General features: G+C 54.8%; 1 pseudogene; it reads right to left on the bottom strand.

The window, feature by feature from the left end:
• Positions 1-10,680: 10,680 nt before the first annotated feature.
• The window catches only part of LOC142484907 (proline-rich transmembrane protein 1-like), a 49,825-nt pseudogene continuing 45,880 nt past the window's right edge, over positions 10,681-14,625 (bottom strand).

The following is a 14,625-nucleotide window of genomic DNA, read 5'->3' as shown; positions in this document are numbered from 1 at the left end:
AGCAGTGGGGAGACACGGGCTGAAGGTGGGATATATATTTATATGTACGTGGAGAAGAGAGGCTGTAACTGCAGTACCTGGGAGATCATTGGGGAGGCGTCACCCAGCAGTGGGGAGACACGGGCTGAAGGTGGTGATATATATTTATATGTACGTGGGGAAGAGGCTGTAACCGCAGTACCTGGGAGATCATTGGGGAGGCCTCATCCAGCAGTGGGGAGACACGGGCTGAAGGTGGTGATATATATTTATATGTATGTGGAGAAGAGAGGCTGTAACCGCAGTATCTGGGAGATCATTGGGGGGGTCTCATCCAGCAGTGGGGAGACACGGGCTGAAGGTGGTGATATATATTTATATGTATGTGGAGAAGAGAGGCTGTAACCGCAGTATCTGGGAGATCATTGGGGGGGTCTCATCCAGCAGTGGGGAGACACGGGCTGAAGGTGGGATATATATTTATATGTACGTGGGGAAGAGAGGCTGTAACCGCAGTACCCGGGAGATCATTGGGGAGGCCTCATCCAGCAGTGGGGAGACACGGGCTGAAGGTGGGATATATATTTATATGTACGTGGGGAAGAGAGGCTGTAACCGCAGTACCCGGGAGATCATTGGGGAGGCCTCATCCAGCAGTGGGGAGACACGGGCTGAAGGTGGGATATATATTTATATGTACGTGGGGAAGAGAGGCTGTAACCGCAGTACCTGGGAGATCATTGGGGAGACCTCATCCAGCAGTGGGGAGACACGGGCTGAAGGTGGTGATATATATTTATATGTACGTGGGGTAGAGAGGCTGTAACCGCAGTACCTGGGAGATCATTGGGGAGGCCTCATCCAGCAGTGGGGAGACACGGGCTGAAGGTGGTGATATATATTTATATGTACGTGGGGAAGAGAGGCTGTAACCGCAGTACCTGGGAGATCATTGGGGAGGCGTCACCCAGCAGTGGGGAGACACGGGCTGAAGGTGGGATATATATTTATATGTACGTGGAGAAGAGAGGCTGTAACCGCAGTACCTGGGAGATCATTGGGGAGGCGTCACCCAGCAGTGGGGAGACACGGGCTGAAGGTGGGATATATATTTATATGTATGTGGAGAAGAGAGGCTGTAACCGCAGTATCTGGGAGATCATTGGGGGGGTCTCATCCAGCAGTGGGGAGACACGGGCTGAAGGTGGGATATATATTTATATGTACGTGGGGAAGAGAGGCTGTAACCGCAGTACCTGGGAGATCATTGGGGAGGCCTCATCCAGCAGTGGGGAGACACGGGCTGAAGGTGGGATATATATTTATATGTACGTGGGGAAGAGAGGCTGTAACCGCAGTACCTGGGAGATCATTGGGGAGGCCTCATCCAGCAGTGGGGAGACACGGGCTGAAGGTGGTGATATATATTTATATGTACGTGGGGAAGAGAGGCTGTAACCGCAGTACCTGGGAGATCATTGGGGAGGCCTCATCCAGCAGTGGGGAGACACGGGCTGAAGGTGGTGATATATATTTATATGTACGTGGGGAAGAGAGGCTGTAACCGCAGTACCTGGGAGATCATTGGGGAGGCCTCATCCAGCAGTGGGGAGACACGGGCTGAAGGTGGTGATATATATTTATATGTACGTGGGGAAGAGAGGCTGTAACCGCAGTACCTGGGAGATCATTGGGGAGGCGTCACCCAGCAGTGGGGAGACACGGGCTGAAGGTGGGATATATATTTATATGTACGTGGAGAAGAGAGGCTGTAACCGCAGTACCTGGGAGATCATTGGGGAGGCGTCACCCAGCAGTGGGGAGACACGGGCTGAAGGTGGGATATATATTTATATGTATGTGGAGAAGAGAGGCTGTAACCGCAGTATCTGGGAGATCATTGGGGGGGTCTCATCCAGCAGTGGGGAGACACGGGCTGAAGGTGGGATATATATTTATATGTACGTGGGGAAGAGAGGCTGTAACCGCAGTACCTGGGAGATCATTGGGGAGGCCTCATCCAGCAGTGGGGAGACACGGGCTGAAGGTGGTGATATATATTTATATGTACGTGGGGAAGAGAGGCTGTAACCGCAGTACCTGGGAGATCATTGGGGAGGCCTCATCCAGCAGTGGGGAGACACGGGCTGAAGGTGGTGATATATATTTATATGTACGTGGGGAAGAGAGGCTGTAACCGCAGTACCTGGGAGATCATTGGGGAGGCCTCATCCAGCAGTGGGGAGACACGGGCTGAAGGTGGGATATATATTTATATGTACGTGGAGAAGAGCGGCTGTAACCGCAGTACCTGGGAGATCATTGGGGAGGCCTCACCCAGCAGTGGGGAGACACGGGCTGAAGGTGGGATATATATTTATATGTACGTGGGGAAGAGAGGCTGTAACCGCAGTACCTGGGAGATCATTGGGGAGGCCTTATCCAGCAGTGGGGAGACACGGGCTGAAGGTGGTGATATATATTTATATGTACGTGGGGAAGAGAGGCTGTAACCGCAGTACCTGGGAGAGCATTGGGGAGGCCTCATCCAGCAGTGGGGAGACACGGGCTGAAGGTGGTGATATATATTTATATGTACGTGGGGAAGAGAGGCTGTAACCGCAGTACCTGGGAGAGCATTGGGGAGGCCTCATCCAGCAGTGGGGAGACACGGGCTGAAGGTGGGATATATATTTATATGTACATGGGGAAGAGAGGCTGTAACCGCAGTACCTGGGAGATCATTGGGGAGGCCTCATCCAGCAGTGGGGGGACACGGGCTGAAGGTGGTGATATATATTTATATGTACGTGGAGAAGAGCGGCTGTAACCGCAGTACCTGGGAGATCATTGGGGCGGCCTCATCCAGCAGTGGGGAGACACGGGCTGAAGGTGGGATATATATTTATATGTACGTGGGGAAGAGAGGCTGTAACCGCAGTACCTGGGAGATCATTGGGGAGGCTTCATCCAGCAGTGGGGAGACACGGGCTGAAGGTGGGATATATATTTATATGTACGTGGGGAAGAGAGGCTGTAACCGCAGTACCTGGGAGATCATTGGGGAGGCTTCATCCAGCAGTGGGGGGACACGGGCTGAAGGTGGTGATATATATTTATATGTACGTGGGGAAGAGAAGCTGTAACCGCAGTACCTGGGGGATCATTGGGGAGGCTTCATCCAGCAGTGGGGAGACACGGGCTGAAGGTGGTGATATATATTTATATGTACGTGGGGAAGAGAGGCTATAACCGCAGTACCTGGGAGATCATTGGGGGGGCCTCATCCAGCAGTGGGGAGACACGGGCTGAGGGTGGGATATATATTTATATGTACGTGGAGAAGAGAGGCTGTAACCGCAGTACCTGGGAGATCATTGGGGGGGCCTCATCCAGCAGTGGGGAGACACGGGCTGAAGGTGGGATATATATTTATATGTACGTGGGGAAGAGAGGCTGTAACCGCAGTACCTGGGAGATCATTGGGGGGGCCTCATCCAGCAGTGGGGAGACACGGGCTGAAGGTGGGATATATATTTATATGTACGTGGGGAAGGGAGGCTGTAACCGCAGTACCTGGGAGATCATTGAGGAGGCTTCATCCAGCAGTGGGGAGACACGGGCTGAAGGTGGGATATATATTTATATGTACGTGGGGAAGAGAGGCTGTAACCGCAGTACCTGGGAGATCATTGGGGAGACCTCATCCAGCAGTGGGGGGACACGGGCTGAAGGTGGTGATATATATTTATATGTACGTGGGGAAGAGAGGCTGTAACCGCAGTACCTGGGAGATCATTGGGGAGACCTCATCCAGCAGTGGGGGGACACGGGCTGAAGGTGGTGATATATATTTATATGTACGTGGGGAAGAGAGGCTGTAACCGCAGTACCTGGGAGATCATTGGGGAGGCCTCATCCAGCAGTGGGGAGACACGGGCTGAAGGTGGGATATATATTTATATGTACGTGGGGAAGAGAGGCTGTAACCGCAGTACCTGGGAGATCATTGGGGAGGCCTCATCCAGCAGTGGGGAGACACGGGCTGAAGGTGGGATATATATTTATATGTACGTGGGGAAGAGAGGCTGTAACCGCAGTACCTGGGAGATCATTGGGGAGGCCTCATCCAGCAGTGGGGAGACGCGGGCTGAAGGTGGGATATATATTTATATGTACGTGGAGAAGAGAGGCTGTAACCGCAGTACCCGGGAGATCATTGGGGAGGCCTCACCCAGCAGTGGGGAGACACGGGCTGAAGGTGGTGATATATATTTATATGTACGTGGGGAAGAGAGGCTGTAACCGCAGGACCTGGGAGATCATTGGGGAGGCTTCATCCAGCAGTGGGGAGATACGGGCTGAAGGTGGTGATATATATTTATATGTACGTGGGGAAGAGAGGCTGTAACCGCAGTACCTGGGAGATCATTGGGGAGGCCTCATCCAGCAGTGGGGAGACACGGGCTGAAGGTGGGGATATATATTTATATGTACGTGGGGAAGAGAGGCTGTAACCGCAGTACCTGGGAGATCATTGGGGAGGCCTCATCCAGCAGTGGGGAGACACGGGCTGAAGGTGGGATATATATTTATATGTACGTGGGGAAGAGAGGCTGTAACCGCAGTACCTGGGAGATCATTGGGGAGGCCTCATCCAGCAGTGGGGTGACACGGGCTGAAGGTGGTGATATATATTTATATGTACGTGGGGAAGAGAGGCTGTAACCGCAGTACCTGGGAGATCATTGGGGAGGCCTCATCCAGCAGTGGGGAGACACGGGCTGAAGGTGGTGATATATATTTATATGTACGTGGAGAAGAGAGGCTGTAACCGCAGTACCTGGGAGATCATTGGGGGGGCCTCATCCAGCATTGGGGAGACACGGGCTGAAGGTGGGATATATATTTATATGTACGTGGGGAAGAGAGGCTGTAACCGCAGTACCTGGGAGATCACTGGGGAGGCCTCATCCAGCAGTGGGGAGACACGGGCTGAAGGTGGTGATGTATATTTATATGTACGTGGAGAAGAGAGGCTGTAACCGCAGTACCTGGGAGATCATTGGGGAGGCCTCATCCAGCAGTGGGGAGACACGGGCTGAAGGTGGGATATATATTTATATGTACGTGGGGAAGAGAGGCTGTAACCGCAGTACCTGGGAGATCATTGGGGAGGCCTCATCCAGCAGTGGGGAGACACGGGCTGAAGGTGGGATATATATTTATATGTACGTGGGGAAGAGAGGCTGTAACCGCAGTACCTGGGAGATCACTGGGGAGGCCTCATCCAGCAGTGGGGAGACACGGGCTGAAGGTGGGATATATATTTATATGTACGTGGGGAAGAGAGGCTGTAACCGCAGTACCTGGGAGATCATTGGGGAGGCCTCATCCAGCAGTGGGGAGACGCGGGCTGACGATTATGTATATGGTATTTTTTTTTAATATAGTTCAGACCGTTTTATGGGAGGGTAAGCGTATGTTGTAAAATGAAACCATAATAAAGCTGTTATTTTTGCTGTTAGAATAATGGGAGGATAGGGGGGAGAGAGGGAGGGAAGGTGACTCTCGCATCAGCCGAATGTGCAGTTTAATAAGTAATAACAAAGGTGCAAAGGGGGAATGGGAGTAATTGTGAAATGGAAAAAAGAAACACCCTTTAACAAGCACTCGTTGTCGTAATTGATATGATGAATTAAAGTTAATAAGTAATACTTTATTATAATAATTAAAATAAATGGTGATACATATAAACAAATACTATTAGTAAATAACAGTGACCTAAAAGAAACCAACAAACCCTAAACATAAACTGTAGCGAAGGGGAATTAACTTACAAGTAGTTACTTAATAGTCGTGAGGTAGCTCACAATTGCTTATCAGAAAACCCCTACGTCCAGCACTAGACAATTCAATTAAAAACCTGTGCTGTTTAGACAGGTAGCAAGGAACTGACCGCCACGACGATTGGAATACAAGAAATACATATATATATATATATATATATATATATATATATATGGATGCTCCTCCAAAAACCACAGTCTGAGCAAGATAATGTCAGACCTAAGTGTAAATGTGGTACATTAATCAAACCCTGGGTGCACAATTCATTTTAAAACCCCATGAATGATAATAACAGAATAGCAGCAGTGGCTATCAGATACACATTTAAATACAGTGCATCGCTGGGCAGAAAGTGCAGAATGGCCCACTAAGTGTGTTAACGTGGCCCCGTGGCACAGATGCAGCCCGTATCAAGTTATAGCCTCCTATATTAAGCTAAAGAAGTGCACTTTATAGATAGCAATAGGTGGTTGATGAGGGGCAGTTAATCGATGGGTAGGGTGGAAGCCACACGTGTAACACATACAATTGCATCCAGCAAGCTGCTACTCTGGGAGCTGCAATGGCAGCGAACATGGGGCTTCTGCTTAAATTAACCGGGTGCAGAAGACACACACACACACACACACACACACACACACACACACACACAGTGACACACACACACACAGTGACACACACACACACAGTGACACACACACACACAGTGACACACACACACACACACAGTGACACACACACACACACACACACACACACACACACTTACGCACTTTGCCGTAAACTCATACTAGACAAATAGTAACGGTTCAGGAAGTGTATAGAGATCAGACCTGCAAAGTGGCGACTCGCGGCTAAACCGGCGCTCAGCAGTGCCTCTCGCCCTCATCCCGGCAAGAGTACGTCACGACGTCAGTCTGGTCCCGCCTCCCGCCCGACGTACGTTTCGCCGAGGCGCTTTGTCGAAGGTGGTGACGTAGGGTACTACGGAGGGGGTTTTTTATATGCAGTCAGCCACCGGGGGACCAATGCAGACCGGCGGCAGAATTTAACCCCTTGATTACCTGACAGACAATGGATATCGATGAAGACTAACGGCTACCAAGCGGATACTAAATAAATGAAACAGAATAAACAAATCAAAAATATATTGGAAATAATAAAAGTAATATTTTATTATATTTATGCCACCCGGTGTCAGTGTAACCAGAACATAAATCCATTTGGGTTCTTTCTGCAAAATGAGACGATTCCAGTCACCCCCTCTAGGATTGGGGGGGACACTTTCTATTCCTATAACACGGAGATTAGTGACGTCTCCTTGATGCACGCGGTGGATGTGAGTGGCTAGGGGAGTGTCCCGATGGTTGCAAATAGCTCCCAAATGCTCTAAAATACGCTGGCGAAATTCTCTGATTGTTTTGCCAACGTATTTTTCATCGCGCGGGCATAGGACTCGGTATATAACGCCCCTCGTTCCGCAGTTGATAAATTGCCTCGCTGTAAACGATTTCGTATCATTCCAGTTACGGAAAGGACCAGTTAGAGAAATATACGGGCAGGCCTCACAGCCGCGGCACTTAAAATGGCCTGTGCACCTATTCGCCTGCCATGTATTGGATGCAGTAGGTCGCAGGCGGCTGTGGACCAGCTTGTCTTTTAAATTCAGTGCTCTTCCACTAACCAGGGTGCGGCGAGTGGACCCAAAGACTTCTCTTAAGTCCGGGTCCTCGGTGAGGACAGGCCAGTGTCTGCTCAAGATAGTACTAATTTCAGACCGCTGGTTATTAAATGTCCCCACGCACCTAATGAGTTTGGGACCTTCTGTCTGTACCCGGTTGTCACTTAAAAGGGAGTTTCTGTCACTGAATTTCGCTCGCCCGTAGGCCTTGGAGACAGACCTCTGGCTCGAGCCTCTTGCCCTAAATCTCTCTCCCATTTTATCCGCCTCTATTTCAGAAGCTGCTAGAGAAGAACAGTTTCTGCGAATTGTGAGATACCTTCTCCCAAACGCCTGTTACAAAGACGCTCCCCAGAATGTGTGTTGCGTGTGTGTTGCGTGTGTGTTGCGTGTGTGTTGCGTGTGCGTGTTGGTCACCAGGCAGACAGAATATTTGCGAGGCGATGTTTGAATATATCTCGATCTTTATTCTAGATAATGCTGCTGATTAATCATTCCAAACGTTATTGAATAAATACCCACAATGCATCCTTCCGCCCAATAAATAAACGAATTAGGAGAATAATAAGTAGAACAATAATAATAATAATTAATACTGAATAGATATATGTGTAGCACGGAGATAGGAACCCTTTATTACAACACTGAACCCCAGGATAGCAGCTGTCTCTAGGAGTGTTTCACAGCCCGGCTGTCTCTCTTAATCTCCGACTGCCTCGCTCACTCTGGGGGCCTATTTGCCCACACACATACTCGCTCACACTCAAACTGTCTCTTTCGCTCAGTCTGTCTCACACCCAAACTGTCTCTGTTGGGCTACAACTGTCTCTCATTCTAGATGTCTCTTTAGCGCTCTCTCTCCACCCTAGCTGTCTCTCTGTCACCCAGAGCTGAAACATACTTACATAATACTCCTATAAAACCCTAATAATACTCCTTTAATACCCTTATAATACTGCTATAATACCCCCCGAAATACTGCAATAATAAACCCATAGTGCTTCAAAAAAAATACTCATTTAATACCCCGATAATACTCCTATATTACTCCTTAATACCCTTAGGTGGCACCTGTATCAATACCAATGAGAGAGGGAGAAAGGGAGCGGAAGGGAGAGAGCAGGGCCTGGGGGGAGGGGAAGAGAGAAAGAGGAGGACAGAGAGGGAGGGAGGCAGAGAGATAGGGAGGGAGGCACAGAGAGAGAGGGAAGCAGAGAGAGAGATAGGGAGGGAGGCAGAGAGAGAGGGAAGCAGAGAGAGAGAGAGGCAGAGAGAGAGAGAGGCAGAGAGAGAGGGAGGGAGGGAGGCAGAGAGAGAGGGAGGGAGGGAGGCAGAGAGAGAGAGGGAGGGAGGCAGAGAGAGAGCGAGGCAGAGAGAGAGGGAGGCAGAGAGAGAGGGAGTGAGGCACAGAGAGGGAGGGAGGCAGAGAGAGAGGGAGGCAGAGAGAGAGAGAGGGAGGCACAGAGAGGGAGGGAGGCAGAGAGAGAGGGAGGCAGAGAGAGAGAGGGAGGGAGGCACAGGGAGGGAGGCAGAGAGAGAGAGGGAAGCAGAGAGAGAGGGAGGCAGAGAGAGAGGGAGGCAGAGAGAGAGGGAGGGAGGCACAGAGAGGGAGGGAGGGAGGCAGAGAGAGAGAGGGAAGCAGAGAGAGAGGGAGGCAGAGAGAGAGAGAGGGAGGCAGAGAGAGAGAGGGAGGGAGGCGCAGAGAGAGAGAGGGAAGCAGAGAGAGAGGGAGGCAGAGAGAGAGAGGGAAGCAGAGAGAGAGGGAGGCACAGAGAGAGAGAGAGGGAGGCAGAGAGGGAGGGAGGGAGACAGAGAGAGAGGGGGAAGCAGAGAGAGAGGGAGGCAGAGAGAGAGGGAGGGAGGCAGAGAGAGGGAGGGAGGGAGGCAGAGAGAGGGAGGGAGGGAGGCAGAGAGAGGGAGGGAGGGAGGCAGAGAGAGGGAGGGAGGGAGGCAGAGAGAGAGAGGGAAGCAGAGAGAGAGGGAGGCAGAGAGAGAGGGAGGCAGAGAGAGAGGGAGGCAGAGAGAGAGGGAGGCAGAGAGAGAGGGAGGCAGAGAGAGAGGGAGTGAGGCAGAGAGAGAGGGAGTGAGGCAGAGAGAGAGAGGGAGGGAGGCAGAGAGAGGGAGGCAGAGAGAGAGAGAGAGAGGGAGGGAGGCAGAGAGGGAGGGAGGCAGAGGGAGGGAGGCAGAGAGAGGGAGGGAAGCAGAGAGAGAGGGAGGCAGAGAGAGAGGGAGGCACAGAGAGGGAGGCACAGAGAGAGGGAGGGCGGCACAGAGAGAGGGAGGGAGGCAGAGAGGGAGGGAGGCACAGAGAGGGAGGGAGGCACAGAGAGGGAGGCAGAGAGGGAAGCAGAGGGAGGGAGGCACAGAGAGAGAGAGGGAGGCAGAGGGAGGGACGCAGAGAGAGGGAGGCACAGAGAGGGAGGCAGAGAGAGGGAGGGAGGCACAGAGAGGGAGGGAGGCAGAGAGAGCGAGGGAGGCACAGAGAGGGAGGGAGGCAGAGAGTGGGAGGCAGAGAGAGGGAGGGGGGAAGAGAGTGGGAGGCAGAGAGAGGGAGGGAGGCAGAGAGTGGGAGGCAGAGAGTGGGAGGCAGAGAGAGGGAGGGAGGCACAGAGAGGGAGGGAGGCAGAGAGAGGGAGGCACAGAGAGGGAGGCACAGAGAGAGAGGGAGGCACAGAGAGGGAGGCAGAGAGAGGGAGGCACAGAGAGGGAGGGAGGCACAGAGAGGGAGGGAGGGGGGCAGAGAGAGGGAGGGAGGCTGAGAGTGGGAGGGAGGGAAGCAGGCTGAGGGAGGCAGAGAGAGAGAGAGAGAGAGAGAGAGAGAGAAAAGAGAGAAGGAGGAGAGCAGGAAAAGGAGATGGAAAGAGGATGGAGGGGGAGAGACAGGGAAGGAGAAATAAAGAGGGACAGAGAGAGACGGGGGAGAGAGGGAAAAGGAAAGGGAGAAAGGGAGGGGAACAGAGGGGGGGAGAAAGGTGAGGGAGATGAAAGATAAGGGGAGAAGAAGGGAGAGAGGTGGATGTGGAGGGGGATTGAAGAAGGAGATACAGGAGAGGGAAGAGAGGAGAGACAGACGGGGAAGAAGGAGGAGAAGGAGAGTAAAGTGACAGTGTTGGGGACACTCAGAGAGACCCATTTGGCACTATCTGCCCCCCTCACCCCGGGGCGGGGGTGGGGGGGTGTTCACGGCCCCCAGTCGTTGTCGTGGTGCTGGGCGGCGATGATGATGACGACGGTGAGGATGGTACACAGGACCATCGCCGCGATCCCCACCGCCAGGCTGATGAAGGAGAAGTTCCTCGCTTCCCGGGAGGCGATCTCTGCGGACATGATGTCACCGCGCGCCAGGGCGGACCTCACCTGCGGGGACACGGTGACACGGTGACAGGAGGGAGCGATGAGCCTGCCCCTCCCCCCGCAGGGTGACACGGTGACACAGGAGGGAGCGATGAGCCTGCCCCTCCCCCCGCAGGGTGACACAGTGACACAGGAGGGAGCGATGAGCCTGCCCCTCCCCCCGCAGGGTGACACGGTGACACAGGAGGGAGCGATGAGCCTGCCCCTCCCCCCGCAGGGTGACACGGTGACACAGGAGGGAGCGATGAGCCTGCCCCTCCCCCCGCAGGGTGACACAGTGACACAGGAGGGAGCGATGAGCCTGCCCCTCCCCCCGCAGGGTGACACGGTGACACAGGAGGGAGCGATGAGCCTGCCCCTCCCCCCGCAGGGTGACACGGTGACACAGGAGGGAGCGATGAGCCTGCCCCTCCCCCGCAGGGTGACACGGTGACACAGGAGGGAGCGATGAGCCTGCCCCTCCCCCCGCAGGGTGACACGGTGACACAGGAGGGAGCGATGAGCCTGCCCCTCCCCCGCAGGGTGACACAGGAGGGAGCGATGAGCCTGTCCCTCCCCCCGCAGGGTGACACGGTGACACAGCAGGGAGCGATGAGTCTGCCCCTCCCCCCGCAGGGTGACACGGTGACACAGGAGGGAGCGATGAGCCTGCCCCTCCCCCCGCAGGGTGAAACGGTGACACAGGAGGGAGCGATGAGTCTGCCCCTCCCCCCGCAGGGTGACACAGTGACACAGACAGAAGGGAGCTATGAGACTGCCCCTCCCCCCGCAGGGTGACACAGTGACAAAGACAGAAGGGAGCTATGAGCCTGTCCCTCCCCCCGCAGGGTGACACAGTGACACAGACAGAAGGGAGCTATGAGTCTGTCCCTCCCCCCGCAGGGTGACACAGTGACACAGACAGAAGGGAGCTATGAGTCTGTCCCTCCCCCCGCAGGGTGACACAGACAGAAGGTAGCTATGAGTCTGTCCCTCCCCCGCAGGGTGACACAGTGACACAGACAGAAGGGAGCTATGAGTCTGTCCCTCCCCCCGCAGGGTGACACAGTGACACAGACAGAAGGGAGCTATGAGCCTGTCCATCCCCCGCAGGGTGACACAGTGACACAGACAGAAGGGAGCTATGAGCTTGCCCCTCCCCCGCAGGGTGACACAGTGACACAGGCAGAAGGGAGCTATGTGTCTGTCCCTCCCCCCGCAGGGTGACACAGACAGAAGGGAGCTATGAGTCTGTCCCTCCCCCGCAGGGTGACACAGTGACACAGACAGAAGGGAGCTATGAGTCTGTCCCTCCCCCGCAGGGTGACACAGTGACACAGACAGAAGGGAGCTATGAGCCTGTCCCTCCCCCCGCAGGGTGACACAGTGACACAGACAGAAGGGAGCTATGAGTCTGTCCCTCCCCCCGCAGGGTGACACAGTGACACAGACAGAAGGGAGCTATGAGTCTGTCCCTCCCCCCGCAGGGTGACACAGTGACACAGACAGAAGGGAGCTATGAGTCTGTCCCTCCCCCCGCAGGGTGACACAGTGACACAGACAGAAGGGAGCTATGAGTCTGACCCTCCCCCCACAGGGTGACACAGTGACACAGACAGAAGGGAGCTATGAGTCTGTCAATCCCCCGCAGGGTGACACAGTGACACAGACAGAAGGGAGCTATGAGTCTGTCCCTCCCCCCGCAGGGTGACACAGTGACACAGACAGAAGGGAGCTATGAGTCTGTCCCTCCCCCGCAGGGTGACACAGTGACACAGACAGAAGGGAGCTATGAGCCTGTCCCTCCCCCCGCAGGGTGACACAGTGACACAGACAGAAGGGAGCTATGTGTCTGTCCCTCCCCCCGCAGGGTGACACAGACAGAAGGGAGCTATGAGCCTGTCCCTCCCCCCGCAGGGTGACACAGTGACACAGACAGAAGGGAGCTATGAGTCTGTCCCTCCCCCGCAGGGTGACACAGTGACACAGACAGAAGGGAGCTATGTGTCTGTCCCTCCCCCCGCAGGGTGACACAGACAGAAGGGAGCTATGAGTCTGTCCCTCCCCCGCAGGGTGACACAGTGACACAGACAGAAGGGAGCTATGAGTCTGTCCCTCCCCCCGCAGGGTGACACAGTGACACAGACAGAAGGGAGCTATGAGTCTGTCCCTCCCCCGCAGGGTGACACAGTGACACAGACAGAAGGGAGCTATGTGTCTGTCCCTCCCCCCGCAGGGTGACACAGACAGAAGGGAGCTATGAGTCTGTCCCTCCCCCCGCAGGGTGACACAGTGACACAGACAGAAGGGAGCTATGAGTCTGTCCCTCCCCCCGCAGGGTGACACAGTGACACAGACAGAAGGGAGCTAACAGCCTGTCCCTCCCCCCACAGGGTGACACAGGAGGGAGCGATGAGCCTGTCCCTCCCCCCGCAGGGTGACACGGTGACACAAGAGGGAGCGATGAGCCTGTCCCTCCCCCGCTGGGTGACACAGTGACACAGGAGGGAACGATGAGCCTGCCCCTCCCCCCGCAGGGTGGCACGGTGACACAGGAGGGAGCGATGAGCCTGCCCCTCCCCCGCAGGGTGACACAGTGACACAGACAGAAGGGAGCTATGAGCCTGTCCCTCCCCCCGCAAGGTGACACAGTGACACAGACAGAAGGGAGCTATGAGACTGTCCCTCCCCCCGCAGGGTGACACAGTGACACAGACAGAAGGGAGCTATGAGTCTGTCCCTCCCCCCGCAGGGTGACACAGATAGAAGGGAGCTATGAGTCTGTCCCTCCCCCGCAGGGTGACACAGTGACACAGACAGAAGGGAGCTATGAGTCTGTCCCTCCCCCCGCAGGGTGACACAGTGACACAGACAGAAGGGAGCTATGAGTCTGTCCCTCCCCCCGCAGGGTGACACAGTGACACAGACAGAAGGGAGCTATGAGCCTGTCCCTCCCCCCGCAGGGTGACACAGACAGAAGGGAGCTATGAGTCTGTCCCTCCCCCGCAGGGTGACACAGTGACACAGACAGAAGGGAGCTATGAGTCTGTCCCTCCCCCCGCAGGGTGACACAGTGACACAGATAGAAGGGAGCTATGAGCCTGTCCCTCCCCCCGCAGGGTGACACAGTGACACAGACAGAAGGGAGCTATGAGTCTGTCCCTCCCCCGCAGGGTGACACAGTGACAAAGACAGAAGGGAGCTATGAGCCTGTCCCTCCCCCCGCAGGGTGACACAGTGACACAGACAGAAGGGAGCTATGAGCCTGTCCCTCCCCCCGCAGGGTGACACAGTGACACAGACAGAAGGGAGCTATGAGTCTGTCCCTCCCCCCGCAGGGTGACACAGACAGAAGGGAGCTATGAGTCTGTCCTTCCCCCCGCAGGGTGACACAGTGACACAGACAGACAGGAGCTATGAGTCTGTCCCTCCCCCCGCAGGGTGACACAGACAGAAGAGAGCTATGAGCCTGTCCCTCCCCCCGCAGGGTGACACGGTGACACAGATAAAAGGGAGCTATGAGTCTGACCCTCCCCCCGCAGGGTGACACAGTGACACAGACAGAAGGGAGCTATGAGTCTGTCCCTCCCCCCGCAGGGTGACACAGTGACACAGACAAAAGGGAGCTATGTGTCTGTCCCTCCCCCCGCAGGGTGACACAGTAACATAGAAAGAAGGGAGCTATGAGCCTGTCCCTCCCCCCGCAGGGTGACACAGTGACACAGACAGAAGGGAGCTATGAGCCTGTCCCTCCCCCCGCAGGGTGACACAGTGACACAGAC

Source organism: Ascaphus truei, unplaced genomic scaffold (genome assembly GCF_040206685.1).
Source record: "Ascaphus truei isolate aAscTru1 unplaced genomic scaffold, aAscTru1.hap1 HAP1_SCAFFOLD_459, whole genome shotgun sequence".
Lineage (NCBI taxonomy): Eukaryota > Metazoa > Chordata > Amphibia > Anura > Ascaphidae > Ascaphus > Ascaphus truei.
Note: the sequence above shows the minus strand (reverse complement) of the source record. Positions and strands in the feature narration are given on the sequence as shown.